Source organism: Microchirus variegatus (genome assembly GCF_963457635.1).
Source record: "Microchirus variegatus genome assembly, chromosome: 11".
NCBI classification, from domain to species: Eukaryota; Metazoa; Chordata; class Actinopteri; order Pleuronectiformes; family Soleidae; genus Microchirus; species Microchirus variegatus.
The window spans coordinates 7,653,437-7,671,393 of record NC_139812.1 but is presented as its reverse complement, the minus strand read 5'-3'; positions in this window follow the sequence as shown (position 1 = coordinate 7,671,393).

Sequence of the window (17,957 nt, the reverse complement as noted above, 5' to 3'; positions counted from 1 at the left end):
CTCTAATATACACATAAACATAGAAAAATAGAAAACAAGTCCAAACAATGAAATAATTGCAAAAGTTTACACTGAGTGTCCAGAAGTAACATTTTAAAGATGTTATGTTCACTTTAAAGGTTTATATCATGTGGCAGGAGAAAAAAATGGAAAATCTCCAAACTAATATACACATAAACATAGAAAAACAGAAAACAAGTCCAAACAATGAAATAATTGCAAAAGTTTTCACTGAGTGTCCAGAAGTAACATTGTAAAGATGTTATGTTCACTGTTTAAGGTTTATATCATGTGGCAGGAGAAAAAAATGGAAAATCTCCAAATGAGCTTAACTCACTCTAATATACACATAAACATAGAAAAACAGAAAACAAGTCCAAACAATGAGATAATTGCAACATTTTAACTGAGTGTCCAGAAGTAACATTGTAAAGATGTTATGTTCAATTTTTAAGGTTTATATCATGTGGCAGGAGAAAAAAATGGAAAATCTCCAAATGAGCTTAACTCACTCCAATGCGAAGGAAACATAGAAAAACTGAGAACAAGTCCAAACAATGAAATAATTGCAACATTTTACGACGAGTGTCCAGAAGTAACATTGTAAAGATGTTATGTTCACTTTTCAAGGTTTATATCATGTGGCAGGAGAAAAAAATGGAAAATCTCCAAATGAGCTTAACTCAGTCTAATATACACATAAACATAGAAAAACAGAAAACAAGTCCAAACAATGAAATAATTGCAAAAGTTTACACTGAGTGTCCAGAAGTAACATTGTACAGATGTTATGTTCACTTTAAAGGTTTATATCATGTGGCAGGAGAAAAAAATGGAAAATCTCCAAATGAGCTTAACTCAGTCTAATATACACATAAACATAGAAAAACAGAAAACAAGTCCAAACAATGAAATATTTGCAAAAGTTTACACTGAGTGTCCAGAAGTAACATTGTAAAGATGTTATGTTCACTGTTTAAGGTTTATATCATGTGGCAGGAGAAAAAAATGGAAAATCTCCAAATGAGCTTAACTCACTCTAATATACACATAAACATAGAAAAACAGAAAACAAGTCCAAACAATGAGATAATTGCAACATTTTAACTGAGTGTCCAGAAGTAACATTGTAAAGATGTTATGTTCAATTTTTAAGGTTTATATCGTGTGGCAGGAGAAAAAAATGGAAAATCTCCAAATGAGCTTAACTCACTCCAATGCAAAGGAAACATAGAAAAACTGAGAACAAGTCCAAACAATGAAATAATTGCAACATTTTACACCGAGTGTCCAGAAGTAACATTGTAAAGATGTTATGTTCACTTTTCAAGGTTTATATCATGTGGCAGGAGAAAAAAATGGTAAATCTCCAAATGAGCTTAACTCACTCTAATATACACATAAACATAGAAAAACAGAAAACAAGTCCAAACAATGAAATAATTGCAAAAGTTTACACTGAGTGTCCAGAAGTAAGATTGTAAAGATGTTATGTTCACTTTTTAAGGTTTATATCATGTGGCAGGAGAAAAAAATGGAAAATCTCCAAATGAGCTTAACTCAGTCTAATATACACATAAACATAGAAAAATAGAAAACAAGTCCAAACAATGAGATAATTGCAACATTTTAACTGAGTGTCCAGAAGTACCATTGTAAAGATGTTATGTTCAATTTTTGAGGTTTATATCATGTGGCAGGAGAAAAAAATGGAAAATCTCCAAATGAGCTTAACTCACTCTAATATACACATAAACATAGAAAAACAGAAAACAAGTCCAAACAATGAAATAATTGCAAAAGTTTACACTGAGTGTCCAGAAGTAACATTGTAAAGATGTTATGTTCACTTTTTAAGGTTTATATCATGTGGCAGGAGAAAAAAATGGAAAATCTCCAAATGAGCTTAACTCACTCCAATGCGAAGGAAACATAGAAAAACTGAGAACAAGTCCAAACAATGAAATAATTGCAACATTTTACGACGAGTGTCCAGAAGTAACATTGTAAAGATGTTATGTTCACTTTTCAAGGTTTATATCATGTGGCAGGAGAAAAAAATGGAAAATCTCCAAATGAGCTTAACTCACTCTAATATACACATAAACATAGAAAAACAGAAAACAAGTCCAAACAATGAAATAATTGCAAAAGTTTACACTGAGTGTCCAGAAGTAACATTGTAAAGATGTTATGTTCACTTTTTAAGGTTTATATCATGTGGCAGGAGAAAAAAATGGAAAATCTCCAAATGAGCTTAACTCACTCCAATGCGAAGGAAACATAGAAAAACAGAAAAAGTGTCCAAACAATGAAATAATTGCAAAAGTTTACACTGAGTGTCCAGAAGTAACATTGTAAATATGTTATGTTCACTTTTTAAGGTTTATTTCATGTGGCAGGAGAAAAAAATGGAAAATCTCCAAATGAGCTCATCTCAGTCTAATATACACATAAACATAGAAAAACAGAAAACAAGTCCAAACAATGAAATAATTGCAAAATTTTACACTGAGTGTCCAGAAGTAACATTGTAAAGATGTTATGTTCACTATTTAAGGTTTATATCATGTGGCAGGAGAAAAAAATGGAAAATCTCCAAATGAGCTTAACTCACTCTAATATACACATAAACATAGAAAAACAGAAAACAAGTCAAAACAATGAAATAATTGCAAAAGTTTACACTGAGTGTCAAGAAGTAACATTGTAAAGATGTTATGTTCACTTTTTAAGGTTTATATCATGTGGCAGGAGAAAAAAATGGAAAATCTCCAAATGAGCTTAACTCACTCCAATGAGAAGGAAACATAGAAAAACTGAGAACAAGTCAAAACAATGAAATAATTGCAAAATTTTACACTGAGTGTCCAGAAGTAACATTGTAAAGATGTTATGTCCACTTTTTAAGGTTTATATCATGTGGCAGGAGAAAAAAATGGAAAATCTCCAAATGAGCTTAACTCACTCTAATATACACATAAATATAGAAAAACAGAAAACAAGTCCAAACAATGAAATAATTGCAAAATTTTACACTGAGTGTCCAGAAGTAACATTGTAAAGATGTTATGCTCACTTTTTAAGGTTTATTTCATGTGGCAGGAGAAAAAAATGGAAAATCTCCAAATGAGCTTATCTCAGTCTAATATACACATGAACATAGAAAAACAGAAAACAAGTCAAAACAATGAAATAATTGCAAAAGTTTACACTGAGTGTCCAGAAGTAACATTGTAAATATGTTATGTTCACTTTTTAAGGTTTATTTCATGTGGCAGGAGAAAAAAATGGAAAATCTCCAAATGAGCTCATCTCAGTCTAATATACACATAAACATAGAAAAACAGAAAACAAGTCCAAACAATGAAATAATTGCAAAATTTTACACTGAGTGTCCAGAAGTAACATTGTAAAGATGTTATGTTCACTATTTAAGGTTTATATCATGTGGCAGGAGAAAAAATGGAAAATCTCCAAATGAGCTTAACTCACTCTAATATACACATAAACATAGAAAAACAGAAAACAAGTCAAAACAATGAAATAATTGCAAGATTTTACACTGAGTGTCCAGAAGTAACATTGTAAAGATGTTATGTTCACTTTTCAAGGTTTATATCATGTGGGAGGAGAAAAAAATGGAAAATCTCCAAATGAGCTTAACTCAGTCTAATATACACATAAACATAGAAAAACAGAAAACAAGTCCAAACAATGAAATAATTGCAAAAGTTTACACTGAGTGTCCAGAAGTAACATTGTAAAGATGTTATGTTCACTTTAAAGGTTTATATCATGTGGCAGGAGAAAAAAATGGAAAATCTCCAAATGAGCTTAACTCACTCTTATATACACATAAACATAGAAAAACAGAAAACAAGTCCAAACAATGAAATAATTGCAAAAGTTTACACTGAGTGTCCAGAAGTAACATTGTAACGATGTTATGTTCACTTTTTAAGGTTTATATCATGTGGCAGGAGAAAAAAATGGAAAATCTCCAAATGAGCTTAACTCACTCCAATGCGAAGGAAACATAGAAAAACTGAGAACAAGTCAAAACAATGAAATAATTGCCAAATTTTACACTGAGTGTCCAGAAGTAACATTGTAAAGATGTTATGTTCACTTTTTAAGGTTTATATCATGTGGCAGGAGAAAAAAATGGAAAATCTCCAAATGAGCTTAACTCACTCTAATGTACACATAAACATAGAAAAACAGAAAACAAGTCCAAACAATGAAAATAATTGCAAGATTTTACACTGAGTGTCCAGAAGTAACATTGTAAAGATGTTATGTTCACTTTTTAAGGTTTATATCATGTGGCAGGAGAAAAAAATGGAAAATCTCCAAATGAGCTTAACTCACTCTAATATACACATAAACATAGAAAAACAGAAAACAAGTCAAAACAATGAAATAATTGCAAGATTTTACACTGAGTGTCCAGAAGTAACATTGTAAAGATGTTATGTTCACTTTTCAAGGTTTATATCATGTGGGAGGAGAAAAAAATGGAAAATCTCCAAATGAGCTTAACTCAGTCTAATATACACATAAACATAGAAAAACAGAAAACAAGTCCAAACAATGAAAAATTGCAAAAGTTTACACTGAGTGTCCAGAAGTAACATTGTAAAGATGTTATGTTCACTTTAAAGGTTTATATCATGTGGCAGGAGAAAAAAATGGAAAATCTCCAAATGAGCTTAACTCACTCTTATATACACATAAACATAGAAAAACAGAAAACAAGTCCAAACAATGAAATAATTGCAAAAGTTTACACTGAGTGTCCAGAAGTAACATTGTAACGATGTTATGTTCACTTTTTAAGGTTTATATCATGTGGCAGGAGAAAAAAATGGAAAATCTCCAAATGAGCTTAACTCACTCCAATGCGAAGGAAACATAGAAAAACTGAGAACAAGTCAAAACAATGAAATAATTGCCAAATTTTACACTGAGTGTCCAGAAGTAACATTGTAAAGATGTTATGTTCACTTTTTAAGGTTTATATCATGTGGCAGGAGAAAAAAATGGAAAATCTCCAAATGAGCTTAACTCACTCTAATGTACACATAAACATAGAAAAACAGAAAACAAGTCCAAACAATGAAAATAATTGCAAGATTTTACACTGAGTGTCCAGAAGTAACATTGTAAAGATGTTATGTTCACTTTTTAAGGTTTATATCATGTGGCAGGAGAAAAAAATGGAAAATCTCCAAATGAGCTTAACTCACTCTAATATACACATAAACATAGAAAAACAGAAAACAAGTCAAAACAATGAAATAATTGCAAGATTTTACACTGAGTGTCCAGAAGTTAACATTGTAAAGATGTTATGTTCACTTTTCAAGGTTTATATCATGTGGGAGGAGAAAAAAATGGAAAATCTCCAAATGAGCTTAACTCAGTCTATATACACATAAACATAGAAAAACAGAAAACAAGTCCAAACAATGAAATAATTGCAAAAGTTTACACTGAGTGTCCAGAAGTAACATTGTAAAGATGTTATGTTCACTTTAAAGGTTTATATCATGTGGCAGGAGAAAAAAATGGAAAATCTCCAAATGAGCTTAACTCACTCTAATATACACATAAACATAGAAAAACAGAAACAAGTCCAAACAATGAATATTTGCAAAAGTTTACACTGAGTGTCCAGAAGTAACATTGTAAAGATGTTATGTTCACTGTTTAAGGTTTAATATCATGTGGCAGGAGAAAAAAATGGAAAATCTCCAAATGAGCTTGACTCACTCTAATATACACATAAACATAGAAAACAGAAAACAAGTCAAACAATGAGATAATTGCAACATTTTAACTGAGTGTCCCAGAAGTAACATTGTAAAGATGTTATGTTCAATTTTTAAGGTTTATATCGTGTGGCAGGAGAAAAAAATGGAAAATCTCCAAATGAGCTTAACTCACTCCAATGCGAAGGAAACATAGAAAAACAGAAAACAAGTCCAAACAATGAAATAATTGCAAAAGTTTACACTGAGTGTCCAGAAGTAAGATTGTAAAGATGTTATGTTCACTTTTTAAGGTTTATATCATGTGGCAGGAGAAAAAATGGAAAATCTCCAAATGAGCTTAACTCAGTCTAATATACACATAAACATAGAAAACAGAAAACAAGTCCAAACAATGAGATAATTGCAACATTTTAACTGAGTGTCCAGAAGTACCATTGTAAAGAGTGTTATGTTCACTTTTAAGGTTTATATCATGTGGCAGGAGAAAAAAATGGAAAATCTCCAAATGAGCTTAACTCACTCTAATATACACATAAACATAGAAAAACAGAAAACAAGTCCAAACAATGAAATAATTGCAAAAGTTTACACTGAGTGTCCAGAAGTAACATTGTAAAGATGTTATGTTCACTTTTAAGGTTTATATCATGTGGCAGGAGAAAAAAATGGAAAATCTCCAAATGAGCTTAACTCACTCTAATATACACATAAACATAGAAAAACAGAAAACAAGTCCAAACAATGAAATAATTGCAAAAGTTTACACTGAGTGTCCAGAAGTAACATTGTAAAGATGTTATTGTTCACTTTAAGGTTTATATCATGTGGCAGGAGAAAAAAATGGAAATCTCCAAATGAGCTTAACTCACTCTAATATACACATAAACATAGGAAAAACAGAAAACAAGTCCAAACAATGAAATAATTGCAAAAGTTTACACTGAGTGTCCAGAAGTAACATTGTAAAGATGTTATGTTCACTTTTAAGGTTTATATCATGTGGCAGGAGAAAAAAATGGAAAATCTCCAAATGAGCTTAACTCACTCTAATATACACATAAACATAGAAAACAGAAAACAAGTCCAAACAATGAAATATTGCAAAAGTTTACACTGAGTGTCCAGAAGTAACATTTTAAAGATGTTATGTTCACTTTAAAGGTTTTATATCATGTGGCAGGAGAAAAAATGGAAAATCTCCAAACTAATATACACATAAACATAGAAAAACAGAAAACAAGTCCAAACAATGAAATATTTGCAAAAGTTTACACTGAGTGTCCAGAAGTAACATTGTAAAGATGTTATGTTCACTGTTTAAGGTTTATATCATGTGGCAGGAGAAAAAAATGGAAAATCTCCAAATGAGCTTAACTCACTCTAATATACACATAAACATAGAAAAACAGAAACAAGTCCAAACAATGAGATAATTGCAACATTTTTAACTGAGTGTCAGAAGTAACATTGTAAAGATGTTATGTTCAATTTTTTAAGGTTTATATCATGTGGCAGGAGAAAAAAATGGAAAATCTCCAAATGAGCTTAAACTCACTCCAATGCGAAGGAAACATAGAAATACCGAGAACAAGTCCAAACAATGAAATAATTGCAACATTTTACACCGAGTGTCCAGAAACAACATTGTAAAGATGTTATGTTCACTTTTCAAGGTTTATATCATGTGGCAGGAGAAAAAAATGGAAAATCTCCAAATGAGCTTAACCTCACTCTAATATACACATAAACATAGAAAAACAGAAAACAAGTCCAAACAATGAAATAATTGCAAAAGTTTACACTGAGTGTCCAGAAGTAACATTGTAAAGATGTTATGTTCCTTTTAATTTAAGGTTTATATCATGTGGCAGGAGAAAAAAATGGAAAATCTCCAAATGAGCTTAACTCACTCTAATATACACATAAACATAGAAAACAGAAAACAAGTCCAAACAATGAAATAATTGCAAAAGTTTACACTGAGTGTCCAGAAGTAACATTTTAAAGATGTTATGTTCACTTTAAAGGTTTATATCATGTGGCAGGAGAAAAAAATGGAAAATCTCCAAACTAATATACACATAAACATAGAAAAACAGAAAACAAGTCCAAACAATGAAATATTTGCAAAAGTTTACACTGAGTGTCCAGAAGTAACATTGTAAAGATGTTATGTTCACTGTTTAAGGTTTATATCATGTGGCAGGAGAAAAAAATGGAAAATCTCCAAATGAGCTTAACTCACTCTAATATACACATAAACATAGAAAAACAGAAAACAAGTCCAAACAATGAGATAATTGCAACATTTTAACTGAGTGTCCAGAAGTAACATTGTAAAGATGTTATGTTCAATTTTTAAGGTTTATATCATGTGGCAGGAGAAAAAAATGGAAAATCTCCAAATGAGCTTAACTCACTCCAATGCGAAGGAAACATAGAAATACCGAGAACAAGTCCAAACAATGAAATAATTGCAACATTTTACACCGAGTGTCCAGAAACAACATTGTAAAGATGTTATGTTCACTTTTCAAGGTTTATATCATGTGGCAGGAGAAAAAAATGGAAAATCTCCAAATGAGCTTAACTCACTCTAATATACACATAAACATAGAAAAACAGAAAACAAGTCCAAACAATGAAATAATTGCAAAAGTTTACACTGAGTGTCCAGAAGTAACATTGTAAAGATGTTATGTTCACTTTTTAAGGTTTATATCATGTGGCAGGAGAAAAAAATGGAAAATCTCCAAATGAGCTTAACTCACTCCAATGCGAAGGAAACATAGAAATACCGAGAACAAGTCCAAACAATGAAATAATTGCAACATTTTACGACGAGTGTCCAGAAGTAACATTGTAAAGATGTTATGTTCACTTTTCAAGGTTTATATCATGTGGCAGGAGAAAAAAATGGAAAATCTCCAAATGAGCTTAACTCAGTCTAATATACACATAAACATAGAAAAACAGAAAACAAGTCCAAACAATGAAATAATTGCAAAAGTTTACACTGAGTGTCCAGAAGTAACATTGTAAAGATGTTATGTTCACTTTAAAGGTTTATATCATGTGGCAGGAGAAAAAAATGGAAAATCTCCAAATGAGCTTAACTCAGTCTAATATACACATAAACATAGAAAAACAGAAAACAAGTCAAAACAATGAAATATTTGCAAAAGTTTACACTGAGTGTCCAGAAGTAACATTGTAAAGATGTTATGTTCACTTTTTAAGGTTTATATCATGTGGCAGGAGAAAAAAATGGAAAATCTCCAAATGAGCTTAACTCACTCTAATATACACATAAACATAGAAAAACAGAAAACAAGTCCAAACAATGAGATAATTGCAACATTTTAACTGAGTGTCCAGAAGTAACATTGTAAAGATGTTATGTTCAATTTTTAAGGTTTATATCGTGTGGCAGGAGAAAAAAATGGAAAATCTCCAAATGAGCTTAACTCACTCCAATGCGAAGGAAACATAGAAAAACAGAAAACAAGTCCAAACAATGAAATAATTGCAAAAGTTTACACTGAGTGTCCAGAAGTAACATTGTAAAGATGTTATTGTTCACTTTTAAGGTTTATATCATGTGGCAGGAGAAAAAAATGGAAAATCTCCAAATGAGCTTAACTCACTCTAATATACACATAAACATAGAAAAACAGAAAACAAGTCCAAACAATGAAATAATTGCAAAAGTTTACACTGAGTGTCCAGAAGTAACATTGTAAAGATGTTATTGTTCACTTTTAAGGTTTATATCATGTGGCAGGAGAAAAAAATGGAAAATCTCCAAATGAGCTTAACTCACTCTAATATACACATAAACATAGAAAAACAGAAAACAAGTCCAAACAATGAAATAATTGCAAAAGTTTACACTGAGTGTCCAGAAGTAACATTGTAAAGCTGTTATGTTCACTTTTAAGGTTTATATCATGTGGCAGGAGAAAAAAATGGAAAATCTCCAAATGAGCTTAACTCACTCTAATATACACATAAACATAGAAAACAGAAAACAAGTCCAAACAATGAAATAATTGCAAAAGTTTACACTGAGTGTCCAGAAGTAACATTTTAAAGATGTTATGTTCACTTTAAAGGTTTATATCATGTGGCAGGAGAAAAAAATGGAAAATCTCCAAACTAATATACACATAAACATAGAAAAACAGAAAACAAGTCCAAACAATGAAATATTTGCAAAAGTTTACACTGAGTGTCCAGAAGTAACATTGTAAAGATGTTATGTTCACTGTTTAAGGTTTATATCATGTGGCAGGAGAAAAAAATGGAAAATCTTCAAATGAGCTTAACTCACTCTAATATACACATAAACATAGAAAAACAGAAAACAAGTCCAAACAATGAGATAATTGCAACATTTTAACTGAGTGTCCAGAAGTAACATTGTAAAGATGTTATGTTCAATTTTTAAGGTTTATATCATGTGGCAGGAGAAAAAAATGGAAAATCTCCAAATGAGCTTATCTCACTCCAATGCGAAGGAAACATAGAAATACCGAGAACAAGTCCAAACAATGAAATAATTGCAACATTTTACACCGAGTGTCCAGAAACAACATTGTAAAGATGTTATGTTCACTTTTCAAGGTTTATATCATGTGGCAGGAGAAAAAAATGGAAAATCTCCAAATGAGCTTAACTCACTCTAATATACACATAAACATAGAAAAACAGAAAACAAGTCCAAACAATGAAATAATTGCAAAAGTTTACACTGAGTGTCCAGAAGTAACATTGTAAAGATGTTATGTTCACTTTTTAAGGTTTATATCATGTGGCAGGAGAAAAAAATGGAAAATCTCCAAATGAGCTTAACTCACTCCAATGCGAAGGAAACATAGAAATACCGAGAACAAGTCCAAACAATGAAATAATTGCAACATTTTACGACGAGTGTCCAGAAGTAACATTGTAAAGATGTTATGTTCACTTTTCAAGGTTTATATCATGTGGCAGGAGAAAAAAATGGAAAATCTCCAAATGAGCTTAACTCAGTCTAATATACACATAAACATAGAAAAACAGAAAACAAGTCCAAACAATGAAATAATTGCAAAAGTTTACACTGAGTGTCCAGAAGTAACATTGTAAAGATGTTATGTTCACTTTAAAGGTTTATATCATGTGGCAGGAGAAAAAAATGGAAAATCTCCAAATGAGCTTAACTCAGTCTAATATACACATAAACATAGAAAAACAGAAAACAAGTCAAAACAATGAAATATTTGCAAAAGTTTACACTGAGTGTCCAGAAGTAACATTGTAAAGATGTTATGTTCACTTTTTAAGGTTTATATCATGTGGCAGGAGAAAAAAATGGAAAATCTCCAAATGAGCTTAACTCACTCTAATATACACATAAACATAGAAAAACAGAAAACAAGTCCAAACAATGAGATAATTGCAACATTTTAACTGAGTGTCCAGAAGTAACATTGTAAAGATGTTATGTTCAATTTTTAAGGTTTATATCGTGTGGCAGGAGAAAAAAATGGAAAATCTCCAAATGAGCTTAACTCAGTCTAATATACACATAAACATTGAAAAACAGAAAACAAGTCCAAACAATGAGATAATTGCAACATTTTAACTGAGTGTCCAGAAGTACCATTGTAAAGATGTTATGTTCAATTTTTAAGGTTTATATCATGTGGCAGGAGAAAAAAATGGAAAATCTCCAAATGAGCTTAACTCACTCTAATATACACATAAACATAGAAAAACAGAAAACAAGTCCAAACAATGAAATAATTGCAAAAGTTTACACTGAGTGTCCAGATGTAACATTGTAAAGATGTTATGTTCACTTTTTAAGGTTTATATCATGTGGCAGGAGAAAAAAATGGAAAATCTCCAAATGAGCTTAACTCACTCCAATGCGAAGGAAACATAGAAAAACTGAGAACAAGTCCAAACAATGAAATAATTGCAACATTTTACGACGAGTGTCCAGAAGTAACATTGTAAAGATGTTATGTTCACTTTTCAAGGTTTATATCATGTGGCAGGAGAAAAAAATGGAAAATCTCCAAATGAGCTTAACTCACTCTAATATACACATAAACATAGAAAAACAGAAAACAAGTCCAAACAATGAAATAATTGCAAGATTTTACACTGAGTGTCCAGAAGTAACATTGTAAAGATGTTATGTTCACTTTTTAAGGTTTATATCATGTGGCAGGAGAAAAAAATGGAAAATCTCCAAATGAGCTTAACTCACTCCAATGCGAAGGAAACATAGAAAAACAGAAAAAGTGTCCAAACAATGAAATAATTGCAAAAGTTTACACTGAGTGTCCAGAAGTAACATTGTAAATATGTTATGTTCACTTTTAAGGTTTATTTCATGTGGCAGGAGAAAAAAATGGAAAATCTCCAAATGAGCTCATCTCAGTCTAATATACACATAAACATAGAAAAACAGAAAACAAGTCCAAACAATGAAATAATTGCAAAATTTTACACTGAGTGTCCAGAAGTAGCATTGTAAAGATGTTTTGTTCACTATTTAAGGTTTATATCATGTGGCAGGAGAAAAAATGGAAAATCTCCAAATGAGCTTAACTCACTCTAATATACACATAAACATAGAAAAACAGAAAACAAGTCAAAACAATGAAATAATTGCAAAAGTTTACACTGAGTGTCCAGAAGTAACATTGTAAAGATGTTATGTTCACTTTTTAAGGTTTATATCATGTGGCAGGAGAAAAAAATGGAAAATCTCCAAATGAGCTTAACTCACTCCAATGAGAAGGAAACATAGAAAAACTGAGAACAAGTCAAAACAATGAAATAATTGCAAAATTTTACACTGAGTGTCCAGAAGTAACATTGTAAAGATGTTATGTTCACTTTTTAAGGTTTATATCATGTGGCAGGAGAAAAAAATGGAAAATCTCCAAATGAGCTTAACTCACTCTAATATACACATAAACATAGAAAAACAGAAAACAAGTCAAAACAATGAAATAATTGCAAAATTTTGCACTGAGTGTCCAGAAGTAACATTGTAAAGATGTTATGTTCACTTTTTAAGGTTTATTTCATGTGGCATGAGAAAAAAATGGAAAATCTCCAAATGAGCTTAACTCACTCTAATATACACATAAACATAGAAAAACAGAAAACAAGTCCAAACAATGAAATAATTGCAAAATTTTACACTGAGTGTCCAGAAGTAACATTGTAAAGATGTTATGTTCACTTTTTAAGGTTTATTTCATGTGGCAGGAGAAAAAAATGGAAAATCTCCAAATGAGCTTATCTCAGTCTGATATACACATGAACATAGAAAAACAGAAAACAAGTCCAAACAATGAAATAATTGCAAAAGTTTACACTGAGTGTCCAGAAGTAACATTGTAAAGATGTTATGTTCACTTTTTAAGGTTTATATCATGTGGCAGGAGAAAAAAATGGAAAATCTCCAAATGAGCTTAACTCACTCCAATGCGAAGGAAACATAGAAAAACTGAGAACAAGTCAAAACAATGAAATAATTGCAAAAGTTTACACTGAGTGTCCAGAAGTAACATTGTAAAGATGTTATGTCCACTTTTTAAGGTTTATATCATGTGGCATGAGAAAAAAATGGAAAATCTCCAAATGAGCTTAACTCACTCTAATATACACATAAATATAGAAAAACAGGAAACAAGTCCAAACAATGAAATAATTGCAAAATTTTACACTGAGTGTCCAGAAGTAACATTGTAAAGATGTTATGTTCACTTTTTAAGGTTTATTTCATGTGGCAGGAGAAAAAAATGGAAAATCTCCAAATGAGCTTATCTCAGTCTAATATACACATGAACATAGAAAAACAGAAAACAAGTCAAAACAATGACATAATTGCAAAAGTTTACACTGAGTGTCCAGAAGTAACATTGTAAATATGTTATGTTCACTTTTTAAGGTTTATTTCATGTGGCAGGAGAAAAAAATGGAAAATCTCCAAATGAGCTCATCTCAGTCTAATATACACATAAACATAGAAAAACAGAAAACAAGTCCAAACAATGAAATAATTGCAACATTTTACACTGAGTGTCCAGAAGTAACATTGTAAAGATGTTATGTTCACTATTTAAGGTTTATATCATGTGGCAGGAGAAAAAATGGAAAATCTCCAAATGAGCTTAACTGACTCTAATATACACATAAACATAGAAAAACAGAAAACAAGTCAAAACAATGAAATAATTGCAAGATTTTACACTGAGTGTCCAGAAGTAACATTGTAAAGATGTTATGTTCACTTTTCAAGGTTTATATCATGTGGCAGGAGAAAAAAATGGAAAATCTCCAAATGAGCTTAACTCACTCTAATATACACATAAACATAGAAAAACAGAAAACAAGTCCAAACAATGAAATAATTGCAAAAGTTTACACTGAGTGTCCAGAAGTAACATTGTAAAGATGTTATGTTCACTTTTTAAGGTTTATATCATGTGGCAGGAGAAAAAAATGGAAAATCTCCAAATGAGCTTAACTCACTCCAATGCGAAGGAAACATAGAAAAACTGAGAACAAGTCAAAACAATGAAATAATTGCAAATTTTTACACTGAGTGTCCAGAAGTAACATTGTAAAGATGTTATGTTCACTTTTTAAGGTTTATATCATGTGGCAGGAGAAAAAAATGGAAAATCTCCAAATGAGCTTAACTCACTCTAATGTACACATAAACATAGAAAAACAGAAAACAAGTCCAAACAATGAAATAATTGCAAGATTTTACACTGAGTGTCCAGAAGTAACATTGTAAAGATGTTATGTTCACTTTTTAAGGTTAATATCATGTGGCAGGAGAAAAAAATGGAAAATCTCCAAATGAGCTTAACTCACTCTAATATACACATAAACATAGAAAAACAGAAAACAAGTCAAAACAATGAAATAATTGCAAGATTTTACACTGAGTGTCCAGAAGTAACATTGTAAAGATGTTATGTTCACTTTTCAAGGTTTATATCATGTGGCAGGAGAAAAAAATGGAAAATCTCCAAATGAGCTTAACTCAGTCTAATATACACATAAACATAGAAAAACAGAAAACAAGTCCAAACAATGAAATAATTGCAAAAGTTTACACTGAGTGTCCAGAAGTAACATTGTAAAGATGTTATGTTCACTTTAAAGGTTTATATCATGTGGCAGGAGAAAAAAATGGAAAATCTCCAAATGAGCTTAACTCAGTCTAATATACACATAAACATAGAAAAACAGAAAACAAGTCCAAACAATGAAATATTTGCAAAAGTTTACACTGAGTGTCCAGAAGTAACATTGTAAAGATGTTATGTTCACTGTTTAAGGTTTATATCATGTGGCAGGAGAAAAAAATGGAAAATCTCCAAATGAGCTTAACTCACTCTAATATACACATAAACATAGAAAAACAGAAAACAAGTCCAAACAATGAGATAATTGCAACATTTTAACTGAGTGTCCAGAAGTAACATTGTAAAGATGTTATGTTCAATTTTTAAGGTTTATATCATGTGGCAGGAGAAATAAATGGAAAATCTCCAAATGAGCTTAACTCACTCCAATGCGAAGGAAACATAGAAAAACTGAGAACAAGTCCAAACAATGAAATAATTGCAACATTTTACACCGAGTGTCCAGAAGTAACATTGTAAAGATGTTATGTTCCCTTTTCAAGGTTTATATCATGTGGCAGGAGAAAAAAATGGAAAATCTCCAAATGAGCTTAACTCACTCTAATATACACATAAACATAGAAAAACAGAAAACAAGTCCAAACAATGAAATAATTGCAAAAGTTTACACTGAGTGTCCAGAAGTAAGATTGTAAAGATGTTATGTTCACTTTTTAAGGTTTATATCATGTGGCAGGAGAAAAAAATGGAAAATCTCCAAATGAGCTTAACTCACTCTAATATACACATAAACATAGAAAAACAGAAAACAAGTCCAAACAATGAAATAATTGCAAAAGTTTACACTGAGTGTCCAGAAGTAACATTGTAAAGATGTTATGTTCACTTTTAAGGTTTATATCATGTGGCAGGAGAAAAAAATGGAAAATCTCCAAATGAGCTTAACTCACTCTAATATACACATAAACATAGAAAAACAGAAAACAAGTCAAAACAATGAAATAATTGCAAAATTTTACACTGAGTGTCCAGAAGTAACATTGTAAAGATGTTATGTTCACTTTTCAAGGTTTATATCATGTGGCAGGAGAAAAAAATGGAAAATCTCCAAATGAGCTTAACTCACTCTAATATACACATAAACATAGAAAAACAGAAAACAAGTCCAAACAATGAGATAATTGCAACATTTTAACTGAGTGTCCAGAAGTAACATTGTAAAGATGTTATGTTCAATTTTTAAGGTTTATATCGTGTCGCAGGAGAAAAAAATGGAAAATCTCCAAATGAGCTTAACTCACTCCAATGCGAAGGAAACATAGAAAAACTGAGAACAAGTCCAAACAATGAGATAATTGCAACATTTTAACTGAGTGTCCAGAAGTAACATTGTAAAGATGTTATGTTCAATTTTTAAGGTTTATATCATGTGGCAGGAGAAAAAAATGGAAAATCTCCAAATGAGCTTAACTCACTCTAATATACACATAAACATAGAAAAACAGAAAACAAGTCCAAACAATGAGATAATTGCAACATTTTAACTGAGTGTCCAGAAGTAACATTGTAAAGATGTTATGTTCAATTTTTAAGGTTTATATCATGTGGCAGGAGAAAAAAATGGAAAATCTCCAAATGAGCTTAACTCACTCTAATATACACATAAACATAGAAAAACAGAAAACAAGTCCAAACAATGAGATAATTGCAACATTTTAACTGAGTGTCCAGAAGTACCATTGTAAAGATGTTATGTTCAATTTTTAAGGTTTATATCATGTGGCAGGAGAAAAAAATGGAAAATCTCCAAATGAGCTTAACTCACTCTAATATACACATAAACATAGAAAAACAGAAAACAAGTCCAAACAATGAAATAATTGCAAAAGTTTACACTGAGTGTCCAGAAGTAACATTGTAAAGATGTTATGTTCACTTTTTAAGGTTTATATCATGTGGCAGGAGAAAAAAATGGAAAATCTCCAAATGAGCTTAACTCACTCTAATATACACATAAACATAGAAAAACAGAAAACAAGTCCAAACAATGAAATAATTGCAAGATTTTACACTGAGTGTCCAGAAGTAACATTGTAAAGATGTTATGTTCACTTTTTAAGGTTTATATCATGTGGCAGGAGAAAAAAATGGAAAATCTCCAAATGAGCTTAACTCACTCTAATGTACACATACACATAGAAAAACAGAAAACAAGTCCAAACAATGAAATAATTGCCAAATTTTGCACTGAGTGTCCAGAAGTAACATTGTAAAGATGTTATGTTCACTTTTTAAGGTTTATATCATGTGGCAGGAGAAAAAAAAGGAAAATCTCCAAATGAGCTTAACTCACTCCAATGCGAAGGAAACATAGAAAAACTGAGAACAAGTCAAAACAATGAAATAATTGCAAAATTTTACACTGAGTGTCCAGAAGTAACATTGTAAAGATGTTATGTTCACTTTTTAAGGTTTATATCATGTGGCATGAGAAAAAAAAGGAAAATCTCCAAATGAGCTTAACTCACTCTAATGTACACATAAACATAGAAAAACAGAAAACAAGTCCAAACAATGAAATAATTGCAAAATTTTACACTGAGTGTCCAGAAGTAACATTGTAAAGATGTTATGTTCACTATTTAAGGTTTATATCATGTGGCAGGAGAAAAAATGGAAAATCTCCAAATGAGCTTAACTCACTCTAATATACACATAAACATAGAAAAACAGAAAACAAGTCAAAACAATGAAATAATTGCAAGATTTTACACTGAGTGTCCAGAAGTAACATTGTAAAGATGTAATGTTCACTTTTCAAGGTTTATATCATGTGGCAGGAGAAAAAAATGGAAAATCTCCAAATGAGCTTAACTCACTCTAATATACACATAAACATAGAAAAACAGAAAACAAGTCCAAACAATGAAATAATTGCAAAAGTTTACACTGAGTGTCCAGAAGTAACATTGTAAAGATGTTATGTTCACTTTTTAAGGTTTAT